The sequence below is a fragment of the Tenrec ecaudatus genome, chromosome 9 (genome assembly GCF_050624435.1).
Source record: "Tenrec ecaudatus isolate mTenEca1 chromosome 9, mTenEca1.hap1, whole genome shotgun sequence".
Lineage (NCBI taxonomy): Eukaryota > Metazoa > Chordata > Mammalia > Afrosoricida > Tenrecidae > Tenrec > Tenrec ecaudatus.
Genome location: NC_134538.1, coordinates 19815918 through 19836373, shown reverse-complemented (window position 1 = coordinate 19836373; position 20456 = coordinate 19815918). Strand labels below are relative to the sequence as shown.

General features: G+C 39.8%; 1 protein-coding gene across 5 annotated transcripts in view; it reads left to right on the top strand.

Moving 5' to 3' along the window:
* The window catches only part of LOC142456719 (uncharacterized), a 79595-nt gene that overhangs the window by 53773 nt on the left and 5366 nt on the right, over positions 1 to 20456 (top strand). For 4 of the 5 annotated variants that reach the window (XM_075557939.1, XM_075557941.1, XM_075557936.1 and 1 more), the window contains exons 4-6: positions 9322 to 9362; positions 18291 to 18417; positions 19553 to 19676. The gene's annotated coding sequence lies outside the window, so the exon portion shown is untranslated. Of the gene's footprint in view, positions 1 to 8122; positions 8205 to 9321; positions 9363 to 18290; positions 18418 to 19552; positions 19677 to 20456 lie in introns of those variants that run through there. The other variant, XM_075557940.1, reaches the window with a different exon arrangement.

The window sequence follows — 20456 nt, the reverse complement described above, 5'->3', positions numbered from 1 at the left end:
GAGCTCAGCGACCCACCCAGTATTTTGGAATTTTCCATTGAGTTTGTTGCAACATGAGGCTTCAACCATGGCCTCACTGGAATGGCTGACCATAGAAATTTTCCCACTGTTGTTCATGATAGCTGTTGCCCAGAGATACAGAGAGACAGTGAACGTCATGGTGGAGTCCTGGCCCTTCATCTCGCTGCCCCTGGTTGTTCTAGAGACAATCTCACAGGATATATTTTGCTTGTGAGAGACAGTTGTCTTTATATTCTCAGTTTCAAGAGTATTTAAACTTTTGATATTCTGTTTTTAATTTATGGTAGCCCGTGTTTTTTAGAGAATAACCATGCCTCCTAGTAGTTTGAAAGGTTGTTTTTTCAAAAATAAGTCAATAGGCTTGACTCTTAAATTGTCTCTGAGGAGAAACCAACTATCTTCTAACTTAGCTACTAAGCATTTTATCTGTGTTTGATTAGGAGTTCCAAGTTCAAAGAAGTTCCCATTAATTTCACTTTACTCAAGAAGAAAAATGACCCACGGTGATATTTTTATGTTGAAAGTTTTAAAGAATTTTTTTCTAATTAAATTCTCCCTTTTAAGATTTTTGAGTTTGCATTCATATTTGGTTTGTTTCATTTTCTAGTAAAGTTCTCTAAGGTTTTAAGGGGAAAGGCATTGCAGGTAATTTGCTGCTACTGATATTTCTGAGATGATTACTAGGTGGGGCTTAAGAGTGGATCAATTAGAAGTTGGGTGGAGATAACATAGACCTAAATAAGAGACTGTGATAGGATTTTCAGATTGGAATCTGGATAGGTCTAACCATTAAGAATAGTTTGGGAAGATTTGAATTCCTCTGGTGAGACTCTTTCTTTTAGATGCATAATTCATAAATTCTACTTATGGACCCTTACTTTTACAGTTTTGTGCTTGGCCCTTGATGCATCTTTGTGTTGTTACTCATTGCTATTGAGTCGGTTCTGAAGCATAGTAACCCCAGATACAACAAGACTTAATTCTACCCAGTCCTGTGCCAGTCTCACAATTGTTGTTTTGTTGGATTCAATTGTTTTAGCCACTGTGTCCATCCATCTTGTGTGTGCAATCTGTCCTTGTGGGCGTTTCACTTTATCCCAGACCCTTCACTCTACCACATATGCTGTGCTCTCCAGAGACTCTTCTCTTCTGACAACATGTCCATGCTGGCTGTGCTGGTCTCTAAGGGCATTCAGGTCTTCCTTCTTTCAGGAACTTGGTTGTTCTATTGGCAGTTTATGGCACTTTCAAATTCTCGGCTGGCACCGCAATTCAAAGGCTTTGATTCTTCTTTTATCTTCCGCATTTATAGGATTAGATGTAGAATGAGAGTTGTTTTTCCAAGGTCCAGTGAAACTTGCATTAAAAAATGATGTCGGGCCAGCAAACGATCCCTGAACTAACTACAAGCTTTTCTCTTGTGAACTGTTTCATTCTGTTCTTTGTCAGTGGTTTGTTTTTGTTGTTTTGTTGTCTGGTTGTATACTGTTGCTTTGTTTTCCTCTGTCTAGTTTTCGTGCATATTAGTGATTCCACAGGTCTGTCTGAATAGGACAAGCTGGATGAACTATCTGTAGGAAAAACAACGGGACCGACAGTTCTGGGGGACTTGGGGTGGGGGGATAGGGCGGGTAAGGAAGTGGTGTTAACAAACCCAGGGACAAGGGAAAAACATGGGACCCCAAAGGGTAGAGAAGGGGAAGTGGCAGGCATGGTGGGAAATGATCAAGGGTAAGGTTGCTTAGAGAAGAGGTATACTCTAGCCCAGGTGGCGATGAAGCATGGTAGTAGGGCAGGAGGAAAGTCAAGGGAGATGGAGGAAAGAGCTAGGAGTCAAAGGGCATTCATGGAGGTCTAGACAAAGACATGTACATGCAAATATTTATAGGAGGATGGGGAAATAGATCTATGTGTCTATATTTATAGGTCAAGTATTAAGGTGGCGGAAGGACCTAGGGCCTCTACTCAAATACTCCCTCAATGCATGAATACCTTCTTTTATTAAATTGGAACTCTATGATGCTCACTCTCACGACACAACGGCTGGAGCCAAAGTGGGTGAACAAGTAAATGTGGTGAAGAAAGCTGATGTTGCCCGGCTATCAAAAGAGATAGTTACTGGGGTCTTAAAGGCTTGAAGATAAACAAGCGGCCATCTAGCTCAGAAGCAACAAAGTCCACATGGAAGAACACACCAGCCTGTGTGATCCAGTGGTCCCAAAGGGATCAGTTACCAGGCATCAAAAAACAAAAAATCATATCATTGACTGCACACCACCATGATTGGATCGCTGAAGACAAATGGGTGCATAAGCAAATGTGAAGAAAGCTGATGGTGCCCGGCTATCAAAAGAGATAGTGTCTGGGGTCTTAAAGGCTTGAAGGGGAACAAGCGGCCATCTAGCTCAGAAGCAAATAAGCCCACATGGAAGAAGCACACTGGCCAGTGCGATCACGAGGTGCCCAAGGGACCAGGTATAAGGCATCTAGCAAAAAAAAAGATATAAGTGTGTGTATGTATGTGTATATATATATATAATATTAAATGAAGGGGGAAGTGCAGAGTGGAGACCCAAGGCCCAAGTATCGGCCAATGGAGAGCCCCTCATAGAGGCGTTTAGGAGAGGAGATGGGTTAATTAGGGTGCGAGGTAGTATCGATGAAGAACACAGCTTTCCCCCAGATCCTGGATGCTTCCTCCCCCCAACTACCATGATCCGAATTCTACCTTGCAGGGCTGGATAGGACAGAGGCTGTACACTGGTGCATATGAGGGTTGGAGGTACAGGGAATCCAGGGTGGATGATACCTTCAAGACCAAGGGTGTGAGGGACGATGCTGGGAGAGTGGAGGGTGAGTGGGTTGGAAAGGGGGAACTGATTACAAGGATCCACATGTGACCTCTTCCCTGGGAGAGGGACAGCAGAGAAGGGGGGAAGGGAGACTCCGGATAGGGCAAGATATGACAAAATAACGATGTATAAATTACCAAGGGCATATGAGGGAGGGGGGAATGGGGAGGGAGGGGGGGGGAAGAGGACCTGATGCAAGGGGCTTAAGTGGAGAGCAAATGCCTTGAGAATGATTGGGGCAGGGAATGTATGGATGTGCTTTATACAATTGATGTATGTATATGTATGGATTGTGGTAAGAGTTGTATGAGTCCCTAATAAAATGTAAAAGAAGAAAAGAGAAAATAATGATTAGGGCAAAGACTGTACAGATGTGCTTTGTACAATTGATGTATGTATGTGTATGAACTGTGAAAAGAATTGTATGAGCCCCAATAAATTGTTAAAATAAAATTTAAAAAAATGATGTCATGGTTACATAACACACCTCATGGCAAACCTGATGTATTTGCCCCATAACATAACTGAAAGTGAGTGAATGCAGGCTTTCTCCAGCTAGGTTTTCATATCTGGATTCTAATCACTTCAGGTCCTGCAGTCGGGTTGCCTTTCCTGGGTGCCAGTTCTGGAGCAGTGAATCCACTGACGTCTGATTCAAGGATCTGGAACCTGCCAACTGCTGTTACCAGTCTGTTCTTTTTCTTAAAAAAAATCACTTAATGGAGACTCTTGCAGATATCATATATCTGTATATCTTTTTTAAACATTTTATTAGGGGCTCATACAACTCTTATCACAATCCATACATATACATACATCAATTGTATAAAGCACATCTGTACATTCTTTACCCTAATCACTCTCAAAGTATTTGCTCTCCATTTAAGCACTCTGCATCAGGTCCTCTTTTTTTCCCCCTCCCTCCCTGCTCCCCCCTCCCTCATGAGCCCCTGATAATCCACGGATTGTTATTTTGTCATATCTTGCCCTATCTGGAGTCTCCCTTCCCCCCAGTTCTCTGTCGTCCATGTCCCTGGGAGGAGGTTACATGTGGATCCTTGTAATCAGTTCCCCCTTTCCAACCCATTCACCCTCCACTCTCCCAGCATCGCCCCTCACACCCCTGGTCCTGAAGGTATCATCCACCCTGGGTTCCCTGTGCCTCCAGCTCCTATATGCACCAGTGTACAACCTCTGCCCTATCCAGTGCTGCAAGGTAGAATTCGGATCATGGTAGTTGGAGGGAGGAAGCATCCAGGATCTGAGGGAAAGCTGTGCTCTTCATCGGTACTATATCGCACCCTGACTGACCCATCTCTTCTTCTAAACCCCACTATGAGGGGATCTCTAGTGGTCGACATTTGGGCCTCGGGTATCCACACTGCACTTCCCCCTTAATTCACTATGGTGAATACACACACACACACACACACACACACACATATACATACATATATTCTTTTTTTTTTGCATAATGCCTTATACCTGGTCCCTTTGACACCTCGTGATCGCACAGCCTGGTGTGCTTCTTCCATGTGGGCTTTGTTGCTTCTGAGCTAGATGGCCGCTTGTTCACCTTCAAGCCTTTAAGATCCCAGACACTGTCTCTTTCGATAGACGGGCACCATCAGATTTCTTCGCTACATTTGCTTATGCACCCGTTTGTCTTCGGCAATTGTATCATGGAGGTGTGCAGCCAATGATAGGAATTTTTGTTCTTTGATGCCTGATAACTGATCCCTTCGGGACGACGCGATCATACAGGTTGGTGTGTTCTTCCATGTGGACTTTGTTGCCCCTGAGCTAGATGGCCGCTTGTTTATCTTCAAGTCTTTAAGACCCCAGTCTATATCTGTATATCTTACAGATATTATAACAATCCATAAATCAAACATGTGTTGCCATCGTCATTTTCAAAACATTATCTATCTACTTGATGCCTTGTTATCACCCCCTCTTTTTTCTCCTCCTTCCCCCAGTAATTAATTTTTCTGGGCATGATCTTTCTGCCTGACATGGGCAGGTCCTCACTCATGGCATTTAGCGGACCTTTTCTCATACCTTTCCTGTGATATTTCTGGTCTCTTCCGAAAAGGAATATGATTTTTTGTGTGTGGGGGAGATGATCCCCTGTTTTGGTGTTATTAGAGGCTCTCAAGTTAGTTCTGGGTAATAATGACCCTCCTGTAGGACACACAGATATGCTATAAGTTCTTGCTCCATCTTCACAATGGTTATGCTTGAGCTCCATTGTTGCAGCCACTGTGTGGATGCACCTTCTTTGGGTCTTCTGCCTAACATAGCAAGATGTTCTATTTCAAGACTGGTCTCACTGGAAAACATAGGTTCTTTGAAACAATGTATCCTACTACATGGCTGTGGATGGGGTTAGAATATGGTCAGATTATGAAAGGTGAAGCCTAAAGGTGTGGGGCTTCATTGGTGGTTAGCAGGAAACACTCTGCAGAATCAAGATATTGCTTGGTGCACAGAAATAGATTTCCTTCACCGTAACTTTGCCTTGTGAGTCACAATTGCTTTCATAGTATACGGTTGAAGCGTTTTTGGTTTTTAAAAACATTTTATTAGGGGCTCATACAACTCTTATCACAATCCATACATATACATACACCAATTGTATAAAGCACATCCATACATTCCCTGCCCCAATCTTTCTCAAAGCATTTGCTCTCCACTTAAGCCCTGTGCATCAGGTCCTCTATTTTTTCCCACTCTCCCTACTCCCCCCTCCCTCACGAACCCTTGATAATTTTAGATTATTATTTTGTCATATCTTGCCCCATCCGGTGTCTCCAGGGTTGAAGCGTTTTAACAGAGCACTTGGTATTCATTGGTTTTAACGCAGGGAGACATTTTGTCAGAGAAGAACTGAGCCGCACAGGGTTTTCAAAGTTTGATTTTTCTAAAGGAGGTCACCAGGCCTCAATGAAGACAACTCTCCTGTTAGTTGCTGACCATATTAACTACTTGTATCTTTTAAGGACTTCAAGTTCACAGAATTACTATAAATTATACATTAATTCACAGAGAAAATCACACTGTGATGTTTTTATGTCTTTGGGCTTTGTAGCCCTTTTACCTATTTAGTTCATTCTTCTGAATAATTTTGGGTTTGTATTTATTTTGTTTCGTTTGGCTTTTGGTAAATTCTTAGCTTGTTATTCCTGATGTTTCTGAGAAGGTGGCTAGGTGCAGCATAAGAGAACATCAATTAGTAAGTGGTTGGAGGTGATTTGGTAATAAATGGAAGATTGTAACAGGAATTTCCTGGCAGAATCAGGGTGGGCCTAGCCCCATAAGAATTATACTGGGAGATTTGCATTCCTATGTTGAGAATATTTCATTGAGATGTATGATTCATGAATTAAATTATATTTATGGATCCTAAAATGCCTTTGACCTGATGTTTTTGGCTGTTGTTAACGGCCCTGGAATCGTTTCTGACTCATACTCACCCTCATAGTCTGACTCATAGTTGGCCTATGTCAAAATGGAAAAAAAATATTGTCCAATTCATGGGCATTCTCACAGTAGTTATTTGGGAGCTGATTGCTGCAGTTACCATGTCATTCCATCTCAGTGAATGTCTTCCTCTATTTTTCCTGAACTTGCTATTTACCAAGTCTGCTGTCCTCCAAGGACTGACATTATAGTCTAGTAGATGTCAATTCCAGTTCCTTAAGTTTTTTCCCCTTCAAATCATCAAATGTTACAACAATATCATTTCGTATTGGAAACCAAGTTAGTGTGTGTGTGTGTGTTTTCTCTAAGAGAAGCTTTTAGTTTGAGTTCAGCGAAGTATCCCTTGTCTCTGAATGCAAGTCATAGATAGATTTTAATTTGACTTTCTCTAACGTTCACCTACTGAGGGAAAATGTGTCCAGTAATGCAGACTGTTTGTGACATGGACATGCTTGTTTCCTGTTTCAATTTTCTGCTTCTTCTCTTACATATAGAATCAGGAAATGCAATGAGTAAGATCTTAGATGCAAAATAATAGCCATTGGTTCAAGTCCACCAGCTGTTTGCTGGAATTAAGGAATTACAGGACAAAGATATTCCTAGAGATGATGGCACAGTCAGATTCCATAAGGTCACAGCCTTGAAGATAAGGCTCTGGTGCAGTGCTACTGTCTTCTACAGGGTGTTCATTCTGTTATAAGATTTACTTGCTGGTCTGAGTAAAATGAGGTTGGTGTAATTTTCAATTATGTGTTGTAGGTTGAGTTTGAACTGCTGGGTTCTGTGTTAGATATGAAGCTGTGTGTCATTGACCTTCATCCCACATAGGCCTCCTTAAGCTATGCTTAAACTTTAATAAAGAGAATTGTGTATGTGTGTATTCCTAAAAGGACTCTAAAGCTTGTATAACAGGAATTAGACTCAAATTAGAAAATAACATAGATTTCACAACTTCTTACTTGTTTTGTTTGGCCCCAATTTTATTCTTTCCCTTTTGCTGGTATAGTAGGGGTAAAATGTGAGATCTGAAACTAGGTTCTAATTTCCTAGTCATTATTTATAAATACTATGTACTTGAGATTCAATCATCCCCAATGGTATCATAATGTTTGAGAGCTTTTGCCCCTTTCAGGTTTATTTCTAACACACAGTTACACAAACATCTTTCATAGCTAAATTTTTTGGTACTTTTTAAAAACATTTTATTAGGGACTCATACAACTCTTTTCTATATATATATATATATATATATATATATATATATATATATATATATATATATCAATTGTATAAAGCACATCTGTACATTCTTTGCCCTAATCATTTTCAAAGCATTTTCTCTCCACTTTAAGCCCTTTGCATCAAGTCCTCTTTTTTCCCCTCCTTCCCTGCTTCCCCCTCCCTCATGAGCCCTTGATAATTTATAAATTATTATTTTGTCATATCTTTCCCTATTCGGCATCTCCCTTCACCCCCTTTTCTGTTGCCCATCACCCAGGGAGGAAGTCACATGTAGATCCTTGTAATCGGTCCCCTCTTTCCAAGCCACTCACCCTCTTCCCTCCCAGTATCACCCCTCACATCCCTGGTCCTAAAGGTATCATCCACAGCTCCTATCTGCACCAGTGTATAACCTCTGCTCTCTCCAGACTTCCAAGATAGAATTCGGATCATGGTAGTGGGGGGGTGGCGGGAATTTAGGAACTGGAGGAAAGCTGTATTGTTCATCTGTGCTACATCACACCCTGACTGACATCTCCTCCTCTAGACCCCTCTGTGAGGGGATCTCCAGTGGCCGACAAATTGGTTTTGGGTCTCCACTCTGCACTTCCCCTTTCATTCACTATGGTAAGATTTTTTTTTTTTTATGATGCCTTATACCTGATCCCTACGACACCTTGTGATCGCACAGCCTGGTGTGCTTCTTCCATGTGGGCTATGTTGCTTCTGAGCTAGATGGCCGCTTGTTCACCTTCAAGCCTTTAAGACCCCAGACACTGTCTCTTTTGATAGCCGGGCACCATCAGCTTTCTTCACCACATTTGCTTGTTCACCCGCTTTGGCTTCAGCGGTTGTGTCGGGAGGGTGAGCATCACAGAATACCAATTTAATAGAAGAAAGTATTCATGCATTGAGGGAGTGCTTGAGTAGAGGCCCAAGGTCCTTCTGCCACTTTAATACTAAACTTATAAATATAGGCACACAGATCTATTTCCCCATCCTCATATATATATTTCCATGTACATGTCTTTGTCTAGACCTCTATGAATGCCCTTTGCCTCCTATCTCTTTCCTCTATTTCCCTTGACTTTCCTCCTGCCCCACCATCATGCTCCGTCCCCACCTGGGTTACAGCTATACCTCTTCGTTACGTTACCTTACCCTTGATCATTCCCTACCAGGCCTGCCACTCCCCCCTCAACACCAATTTGGATCCCATATTGTTCCCTTGTCCCTGGGTTTGTTAATTTTTTGGTACTTATACTGGTTTTTCCAAGGGTCAACTTTGGGTTTTTGTCAAGATGGCTATTGTATTTTCTGTTTCTCTTAAAGTGTTTTATCAATTGTTTGTTTTTGCATGGCTTAATTCGTTTTTGAAGATACTTCATGTTGTTTAAGTTGACTGTTGAAATCATTCTATGTCAATCTTATTCCTCCCATTAAGTTCAGTGAACTCTTTAGCCCTGGTGGAGCATGGCCTTGAGCCAGGGGGCAGCATGGTTACTAGTTATGGCAAGAAGTTCAGGTCAAGAACCTGACATGACTTACTCAACACTCTATCCTTTCTACTTCAGATCACAGATTAGCTACACAAAACATAGTCAAGTCTCGAGAGCTAGAAACCTGAGACTATTGTCTTGCCCATTTATTCATCATAAGGGATTTCAACTTATTATTTGTGTGTGGACCAAATTCATTCACCTGACTCCAAACTTCCTAGTGACTCTGCTTCTTTTACTTATAGAGTGCTTTGATTTGACCTCAAGAAGCTGGAACGACAAAATGGTGAGTACTAAAGAGACCTGGGTTATTTACATTATACAGAAGGAGGTCAGATAAAAAAAATTTAGGAATATTATGCCCCAGTATCTAAGGTTCTTCCATAAGTTAACCTTATGAAAGGTTTGGGGAACAACTGAATGGGCCCAAGGGAGTGGTTTTGTGATTGAGGTGTGAATTAAGGAGACATCAGACAAGATAAAGCATGCAGGGGCTCAACTCCACTGCCATGAATTCAGGTCCCAGGTCCACACAGAGAAAGAGATAATATTTCCAATAACAGCTTATAATCTCAGGGAATGCAAGCTCCTCCCTCCCCCCTCCCCCAGTTACAGTTAACCACATACATAAAACAGTGGGCTGTGCACTGATCCTAAAATACATTGGAGGAGTAACCTAATACCGGTGTTTGGTACAGGTAGGGGAGAGTGAGTGTCTTCAGAACCTCGAGGGCAATGGCACAGGTCTGCTCCTATAGTTAAAGGTGCCGGCTAGCTAGCAATCAGCCATGTGTTGTAAGAGTTAACTTTACGCAGCCCTACTATGGGAAAGTATAGTGTGGAACAATATGGATTATGAGAATGTGATTGGGATCTCCAACTCACAAGAATGAAGGCCTCCCTTAACCCTAGAAACCCAGCCTGCCAGACCTCTTAAGATATGAGAATAAAGAATCCATCCCATACACTCTCTTCCCGTTCTGTTTCCCATAATTCCCCCTTGGGTTTACATATAAAATTGTGTCTTATGTATAAAATCATGAAGATAGAAGAATCTACATGATTTTCTTTCATATGCTTTAGTTTTCTAGAGAAGCAGCATGTGATTGCAAGGATAAAATTACAATAAGCATTAAACTAGGACTTAAACTATGCAAAATGTTTGGGACCCAGGCAGGTAGGTCAAGCCCCCCTAAAACATCTACCGATTATTTAATTTCCTTAGAACTAGGGGATAACTTTAGCCCATCTTAGATGTATTGAAAATTGCCCATTTTAGGTGAATCATATCTAAAGAAAAGTCTCTCTTTAACCCTGCAAATGCTTTCTAATTAAAGCCCAATTATGTAAGGTTACATTGTACAAAGAAAAGGTTACAGAAAAATTTCAATGTTCTGGTATCCATATTAACCAGCAATTAATGTTGAAAGTCCATAATCTTGATCTTTTAGCAAATAACAATCTGTTGTAAAAGTCCAGTCCCTTTTGCATAAATGTTCAGTTATAATAGACGCCTGGAGTGTCTCTTAGCTTCAGCAATGGTAGAGGTGATTATCAGTCTCAGCAGGCAGCAATTGCCAGTCTCAGGAATCTCTGAGGTCTTCTTGATGTTTTGGATAACTTCAGCAACAGGACAGGGGTCTATAGGCCGTTTTCTCAACTCTCAGGTAACACCCTCAGCCATCCTTTCTCTTCTGGGCCAAGCTGGCTGAAGAGAAATCCACTTACCCCCTTTGCCTGTGAAAACACAAACAGATAACCCTGCCCTTTGGTATGTTAGCAACCTGGAAACAGAATCATTCTTTTCTTTTTTTTTTTCATAAGCAGAATCATTCTTAAGACTGGGTGATTTCTTCATCTTTTGCATAGTGTTCATTTTTCTCCATACGAGGTTGCACCCTCCTAAGAGGAAACCATATGCTTTCTTGTGCAAAACCAAAAGTGAACAGCCCTTCCTACAGGAGATGAGCGACCCAGAACCCAAACGTGATTGTCATCCTACCAGGTCTTCTGAGGATCAGTTCCTTCCGCAGACGTGAAAATGTGTTTATGTGCCCTAATTTTGTTAGAAACTTTTAGTAGGGAGAAAAAATGTTTCGTTAAAAAGACCAAATGTTTCTCTTCTTCTCCCCCTTCTGTTTTAATAATGGAGGTTTTAAGGCCCTGTAAGTTAACCCAGGCAATTGGTTTGATTTTTAAAATGTCAAACTAGTTAGGTAGAATTCATTATGTATGAATTTTAGCTCCTTGGTCTCAGAGAATCAAGAGAGCTTATCTGTAGAGGAAGCTTTCAAAAGACTGACATCAGATGGAACTTCTGAGTTTTCTTAATACATTTAGGATAATTTGAAAGACTGTAAAAGTTCTCAATAAATTTGTTCAGCTGGTTTTGAACTAATTTATACAACAGATCTGCTCCCCATGAGGTTACAGGTGTGACTTCAGTTGTAATTAAGCCGTACTATATTTGGAAAGTGCTCAACACAATGGATGTATGCATAGATTGTGATAAAAACTGTATGAGCCCTCAGTAAAACGATTAAAAAATAAAAATTAAACTTCTGAGCACCCTTATGAGGTACAAAAAAATTAAGTCATACTGCCCTTCAGGCTTTTTAAACTGTAGGATTTTCCCATTTTGTGATATTGTTTCTTTAGTAACTCCTCTTATTCCCTACATGCTGGACATAGGGGAATTGTGTGGACTGGCCTTAGGTCCTTGTGGGTGATTTATGTGTGTGACCCCATATCCAGAATATAAAAACCTTTTCCCTTCACTTTCTAATTCCATGTTGGGGAACTGTTGCTTGCCCATAACAGCATTCCAAACGACCCCTTGATTCATAAAAGGGTCCACTTTTTCAGGTGTGCTTTCCTGAGAGATGTGTTTTAATTCTAAGAATAAAAGGAAGCAAAAATAATTGGCTTAAGCGATCTTTCTACTTTGTAAATCATGGTGCTTCAGATTTAACTACTGCCCTGATTTCTACTTCATAGTCTTGATCAATGACTCCAGCAGCAATTTGAACACCTTGAGAATTGCGGGTGGAGCGTCCTAATAAATGCCGTTTAGTTCTTTTAGGCAGTGATTCCCAAGTACCAATTTTAATAATTTCTTATTCAATTAAAGCTTTTAGCTTTTCTTCATAACTTTGATTGATAACTTCAATATCAATTTGGATGCCTTGAGTACTTAGGTTAAATCTCCCTGATAAAAGCTGTACTGCCCTATCCAGCAGAGACTCCTGCTTTTTGTTATCAACAGACTGCCTTGAGAGCCCTTGAGCCTTTATTTGGCTAGTTAAGACTGACAGCAAAGAGAACAATGACTGGGCTTTTGCAAGTTTGGTTAGGGGCCGCCCCTTGCTGCCAGACTGGTGATACCTATAATTGTGTTTAAGGATCTGTGTGTTGGGTTAGGTTTGAGCTGTATCTCCTAAGCTTTGCTGGGCGGGTTTGGAGCTTGCTCCACTCCGTTTCCCTGCTGGGTAGCGTTTGCTCATAGAACTCCCTTATTCCTGAAACTTAAGTGCCTGATGCTTTCCCTTCCTGCAGGTGGGGTGGCTGTGGGGAGTACAGGTCCTGGTTATTTCAAACCGGATCTTGGTGGTCCTTGCTTGTGTTCTGGTGCAAGCTACTGATCACGCCTCTTGGCTGGGCTGATTGGCCTATCCTGTGGGAACTCTCTGAAAATGACCCATTTTCCCACAGCTAAAACATTTTCCTTGAGCTTCGGTGCAGTTGGTCAAAGCAGACGGTAGGCAGTCCACCTTGTGCACTTCAGATCCCACTCCCTGGCATATCCTGAGATAGTCTAAGAGCTTGCCCTCATTCCTGTCAGGGCTATTTCATTTCTGCAGTCCTCGTTAGAATTTTCCTAAAATAGTTTGTGACTCACATCTTCTGCTGCCTGTGCATTTGACAGGTTTCCGTAGAGCCCTGGAATTGGGACACAAAAACTATATATGACTCTTCACTACACTAGAGAATGGCCCTGCTCCTGGGTTCTTTCTCCTCTGAAGGCGTTGTCTTTTTCCCAAGGCCGTAGACAAACATCCTGTATTTGTGAGAAGGCTTGTTTGGTAATCTACAATTGCGTTTCCACTGTTATGAAATTACAATTCCCCATTAACTGATCTATCCGTATGAAGATCCCCTGTTCTGTGTTCCTGTGAGCCTGTGTCTGAGCTCCTTCAGTTCACCAGATTCGGTGCTGCAAGAAGTCTGAAGGAGAGAGGCAAACCATATTTAAGTCGTTCCAGACTGCACGGATGAGGCATTCAGTGTCAGCGAGAGATTTAATTGTGCTAGTCACCAAAGGGGAATCCAGGCATTAGATTGCACCTGCCTGTTGATGTCCTTTAGCAGCTTAAAGGGGAAGGCCCCATATCAGACTTCCTTTTCTCTATGGGTTGTCTGCATTGGTGGTCTTTCAGTTACTGGAACAGGGAAAGCTAATCTGGTCTCTAAATCTCCTTCCTCAATTCCTTTCTCTACCTTTGAAAGTAAAGACACTTTGTTATGCTGAGTATTTGTCTTGCCCTTACCTTGGGTAAGGCTGACCTCCTCTGATGATTGAAAGTGTGATGATTTGTATTCATCTTGCCCTTACCTACTGTAAGGCTGGCTCCCTGTGATGACTTAAGGTTAGTCCAGGTACTCTAGAGAAACAAATTCATAGAGACTCTCATATGTGTATAAGAGAGAGTTTTATATAAAGGTCAGTTGTACATTTAGAAAACGTCCCAGCCCAGTCCAGATCAAATCTTTAAGTCCGATATTAGTCCATATGCCTGATAGCAATCTACCACATCCTCTTCAGAATCACGAAATACAAGCAGTGATGCAGGAGGACCACAGGCCAGTGGTTCAGAAGTCTTGTGGATCCAGTGGTGTTGTAAGCATCTCAGCGCTGGCAGGGATCTCTATGTGACTTCTCCAGCTCCAGAGGCCTGATGCATCAGGGTAGGTCCATGTGGCTTCTCCAGCTCAGGGCACTAGCACAGTTCCATGTGTCTTGTCAGTAGATCGTCTCCCAGGGAGCAGGCCTTGTCAGTGGAAAGTATCCAAGGCAGTGAGCATAGAGAAAGAAGTGTCTCCTGACTCCAAGGAGAAAATAGAGGAGTTCCCAGAATTCTCAGGAGAAAGCTATGCCCACATCGGTTATATCTTGATTGACAGGCCAGACTCCACCCCTTCACTCATAATCCTCTCAAATTGACACCAGATTATGTAACTAGCACAAGTTGTGATGGTTTGTATTCATCTTGACCTTATCTACTGTAAGGCCGGTTTCCTTTGATGGTTAAGGTTCTTCACTGTGCTGCACTCCTCAGATGGTGCAGAGGCATTTGCCATGAACCTTTCTTTGGAATCAGTCTAAATTTCTTCAGTTTTGTCTAAATGCTTTTTCAATGATCTCATCCTCATTTTCGATAACTTCTGCCTGTTTCTGTATTTCAGACTTTTCTTTACACTGATGTTCCTCTTTCCTCTCCTGCTCTGTCTGTAGAGGTTCCCAAACCACCTTAACTTGTATACACAGAGACTATGTCTCCATGGGAATACTACACCCCTCTGTGTGTGTTTTCTTTACATTTACAGCAGCCTTCTCCCAGATCTCTAGAGGAAAGGTTCCTGCCTTGGGAAACCATGGATTATTCTGTTTCAGTACTTGTAAAAAACCTTGCATCTTTTTTTTTTGTTTCTGCTACCTCTTGTTTTTCAGTAAGTGAATGAGAGAAACAGCAGGTATTAGGTTTACTTCCATCTTGCCCCATTATATTTAAAATATATATTCTATTATTATTATCATTATGTATCTGCTAATCCCCAAACTGGATGCTCAATTTAAATTTTTTCCACTATTCACTCTTCTGTTCAATGAAGTTACACACCATTTCAAGGGGTAATGCTTCTCTGTGGAGACCTTTACCTGGTCCCTATTTCAGGCACCAAATTGTGGCGGACCAGCCCCCTAAATCGAATGGGTTCAGAAGGGAGTTGTGTAACTGAGGGGAAAATAAAGAGACACCATACAAGATAAAGCATGGTAGGCTCACCTCCACTATCATGACTTCAGGAGCCTGGTCCAGACAGCGAGAGAGAGATTTATTTCCAACAACAACCTTTTTACTCTTGGAGCATTAAGCTGCACTAAATACAGGTCACCATGCACATATCAAAATGGGCTATACCTACACTTTAAAAGTCCATGAATTCATTGGAGAAGTAGCTTAATACCAGTGCTGGGGATAGGTACTGGTGAGAGACCATCTTCAGATCCTAGAGAGCAATAGCACATGTCTGCACCTATAGTTAAAGCTACCAGTCAGATAGCAATTAGCCATCTGCTTGTAAGAGGTCAATTTAAATGTAGCACTCTTATGGGAGGATATACTGGGGAACAAGATTGAATCCTGCGTCATTGTGATGTTCTTCTGTCTGTGACCTGGAGCTGGTTAAATAAGGTGTCAAAATCCCAGTTTGGGCCTTGATTCACTGTGATGGGCAAAAGAAATTCCTGAGATGATCTAGATATGACTCTGTTCCAGAAGACTTGAATTCTCATATTGCCAAGGGTCATCCTTGCTCCATGGATACAATTTTTCTCATTCCCTTCAGGCAGTGAAACCTCTTCTAGATAGTTCCAAAAATGGTAGATCAAACTCTTCCACTGTTTAGAGACTTAATCCTCTCATAGCCTCATCAAAGGAATGAGTAGGATGACAGTATTTCCAGTTGGTCAATATGTGGGATTTCCCTACTCATTATTTTTATTGATGGTGATGGTAAACACTGTAGAAATATTCCTCACTAATGATGATTTGGTGCAACAGAGGGACATCTGCTCAGTCTTGAACTTGTGCTATTGTTAAACTACAGCCATTGAAGGTCTATTTTTGTTGACTTTTTAAATCAATTATGTCCTTTTTTCTCTGGACAATTCTTTTCCTATAACATATCCTATGTTTATGGGATGATAGCTCACCATCTCTAATTGTTCATAGCATTTATCCTGTACTTCTAAGAGATGAAAAACTACAAACTAACTACCCTAGAAATGATTCCAACTCAAACAGATGTAAAGATGAGGGGAGAACTCTCCCCTTTGCATACACTGTAGCTTCATATGGAAATAGAAACCCTCAACTTTCTCCCGTGCAGTGGCTGGTAGTTTCAAAGTGACCTAGCAGTTAGCAGCCCACAGTGCCACCAGGGCTCCATCTTCCAATATAGATTTGCTTATTCCTCTTGCTATCTAAGGTATAGTCAATATTCTGCACCAATACAACAAAATTCAAATGAATTAATTTACATTTTTTTAGTTATTGTGCATTAGAAAAGGTTATATAGGTTGATGAAAATATGACGATTTGAATCAAACTTAGTACCAAAGTGACGTATTGATTTAGCACATTAAGTAGGTCCTTTGCAGAGTATTTGCTCAATAAAATGTTTTGATTTCTTGACAGCTATTTACAAGCACACTGATTATGGATCCAAGTAAAATGCAAATCTTGATTTCAATTTATGGTCAAACTATTAGGATGTTCCTTTATGTGGATTTTTTTTCCTGCTTGCTGTGGTTTAATCAATACTCAGTGCTATTATCTTTGACTTTCATCAGTCATTTCTTCTCATTCTCTTCACTTTCAGCAAGAAATATCTATATTTTCACATGAGAAGTTATTAAAGTTAATCTCTCCCATCCTGATACCGTGCTCTCCATATGTCTAGTTTTTCAGATTTTTTGTTTTAAAAATTAAATATATAGTAGTCCTTCCTTATAAATATATAGTCCTTCCTTATTATAAATATATAGTCCTTCCTTATTATAAACATATAGTCCTTCCTTATTCTAAATATATAGTCATTATTATTTTTATATCCCATTGTTGTTTGAATAACTTCCTCTTTTTTCTACTGTAAGGGTTTCCTTAAGTACAATAAAACAGACTAACATTTTTAAGGTATTATCTTACTAAATCTTGTACAAGAACCATCTGATGTCACCAATAATGTCAGAAGTTCACATTCCAGAATTCTTCTCAACCCATCTTACTTTGATGTAGAATCACAGCTGTTTTAAAATTATTTTCAGCAGAAATTTACATTTGTCACATAATACTAATAATGCTTGAAATATTGCAGGTTCTATTTGAATATATCCTTTTTGCGATGCAAATCAATAAGAATTTCCAATAGTTGTGGACAAGTATTTGTTTTCCAAATTTGGAAGCATGGACCATTTCCAGATTTGCACGTGCTTATTAAACATATACATTGATATTCACTCAATTACTGAAACCTTCTTTATTCCTAATCCTTCACAGAACATTTGAATTATATGTTCAATCCGTTCAGATCTTGATGATTTGGTTTGTCCTTCAATGCTTGATGAAAGGCAACATACAAACAGTGACACAAAAACGCTGCTTGTCGTACACTATTTTCTTAATTGATAATATTTCAGCATTCCCTTAAGTATTTAAAAATATCTTTATTTGTTTCTATGAAAGGTGTTGCCAACCCCACCCATAAAACACACTCCCCACACACAGAAGAGGTGGTGTTGATATAGTAGAGAGTTCTGACTATTATTAATTCTTAAGTTTGGATGTAGGCAGGAATTAGCCTAATTGGGAAACCATTCGCTTCCTATGTTATAAACTTGAGATTTCACGAAGTAAATAGAAAATGTAAATGCAGGTAATAGATTTTTTCAGAAAAAATCTTGATGGGTTCTTATATTTATATCTATGAGATAAAATCTTAGGAGAGTTCTTTTGCTGTGGTCTCTCTCTCAATCCTTTCTTTCCCCTCCCCCCTCTTTCTCTTCTCCTCTCCTCTCCTCTTCTCTTTCTCTTCTCTGCTCTATCACCTTCTCTCCTTAATAAAAACCCATTTGGATCACCAAAACAAAAAATCTTAGGAGAAGTTTATGCAGATGATCAGAGAATGAGAATAATGGCTGAACCCTAAGATAGACTTTATAGAACATAAAACCATACAGCCACTCCCTATGAAATGAAGGTTCCTCAGGATTATGAACCTAATCTTTTATTTCACACAATTTGTAGTAATTAATCCTTAGATGAACCAAATTAAAATGATGCTTTAATAATATAATTTATGACAATTATTTAAATAATAATTAAATTCTATTTTATTACAATAATTATTATAAAATGTATTTTGTGGGATATTTTAGGTCTCAGTGACTGTAGAGGATGTGTCTGTGGATTTCACCCCAGAAGAATGGACATTGCTGGATGTTTCGCAGAAACAACTCTTCAGAGATGTGATGGTGGAGACCATCTCAAACCTAGCTTTAGTAGGTATGAATATCTTCATTATTTTAAATTAATTCGTGATTTGCCAAATACACACTGTTGTCGCCCAGTAACTGGGCTAATGATAATAATACTTGGTGAAATAAAACAATTAAGTTAATTTGCTCTCTGGACCAATTACATCCTAGGTTTCCCATGATATCAAATCTCTACTTATTACATTCTGCCATTACTCTGTTAGTTTGTCACACTGTCAAAGCTTGCATATTGCTATTCTGGGAGTCACCCTACATGTATTTCAATTACTAGCAGTCATGCTCTTGGTGAAGAGGTGCCTGTGGAACTTGCAAACTGAGGAAACTAGTAGTACAGAAAAGGTGTTCCACTTCCACAGTATAAGCCTCTGACAAATATATGAATCATAACGGAGTATTACCTGATAAAGCACCAGAAGAAGAGCACCTATGGTTACAAGATCTTCAAAGCATCCTTTCTTCCACAGAGCAGATTGTTGGTATCAAACTCCTGATGCTGTAGCTAGTGGCATAATGTGTAGCACCTATGCCCCCAGTGTTTTTGTGTGTTCATTAAACTTGGGAGGAAAAAAAGATTCTTTTGCAAATAATTCACACATACCTATTTGCAGAGATCTGGAAAATCAATGTATTGGGTCACTTTAGGGAAATGCTAATTGGGCAGCATGTTTATGCAGAACATTCACCCAGGCCTAGTGTGTCAATAAAGCATTGACCAGCTCTTCACTGAATAACTTGCTCTTGATAAATCAGTTAGAAAAATTTCATTTGACTAAGAAAAAAATTTCTGCACAAATGCCTATCCTTGTTTGTTTGCTACTTTAGGCATAGCAATACCACCTATGTCAATGAAGAGAAAAATATCTCCTTTTCATCTTTAGTGTTATATCTGTCTTGAACCCACTACCTTTAAAATTTGATCTTCTAGTTATGAGCCATATATGTTAGTTTTCCTTTTAATTTTCAAGAGTGAATTTACTTGTCAATTGTTGTTTGAACATTGTAAAAACATTGAACAAAACATGGAAAAGTATTTCTTGTTTCACAACTCACTCTTGTCTGTACTTAATGCTTTTCAATTTCATTTCATATTGTGAACTTCAACATACAAAATTGGTTCTGATTCTCAAATGTTAATGACTAAGAACACCTACCCACTGAAGATGTAATGGGAAGATTCTCGAGAAATGCTACAAGTGCTTCCATCTTACAAAAACTCTGTGAATTTCATGGCCGTGGAAAGTGGGATAACCAAACCCCACTTTTGAGGTGAGTGTAATTTAGTTGAGAGTAAGCAATGCTCCAGGAGAGGGTTTAATGGGAATATTATGTTGTATATGTAACGACACTGAGACAAGTATTTTGGCATTTTAATTACATGTGGTACAGATGATTAAGCACATAGATAATAACACAAAATATGGCATTTCTGAACCATCCAGAGATTACGGGGAAGAAATACTTTGATAATTTCCTTCTTATTATTGATAAGTCGATATGAGCCAAGATTATCTTATCAGATAATAACATATCCCTCTCTCTCCAGAGAGCATTAAGCATAGACAAGAGTAAACTGAGATAAGAAATAATTTTCCACATTTTGTCCATTCAATGTTTTTACAGTGTTCAAACAGCAATTGACAAGTAAATGCATCCTTGAAGATTAACAGGAAAACTAACATATATGGCTTATAATGAGAAGATTAAATTTAAAAGGTAGTGGAATTAAGACAGATAAAACACTAAAGATGAAAAGGATCGAGAAAGAGGTTGATATATGTTTATACATATATAAGTATCCATTTTATATGATATATACAATTTGTACACTATCAACACACCATCTACACATATTAACCCACTGCTCTTCTAGTTGAAATCATAGTGTACAATGTAGTGCAGAGTGCAATACTGCATAGGCGTTTTGAGGATATTAGTCTTTATGGAAGTAGATAATCTCATCCTATTCCTGAAGAATAGCTTTATTTTTTAACAGAACTATAACTTAGTAGCCCAACACCTAATTCACTTGCTGTGGTGATTACTTAT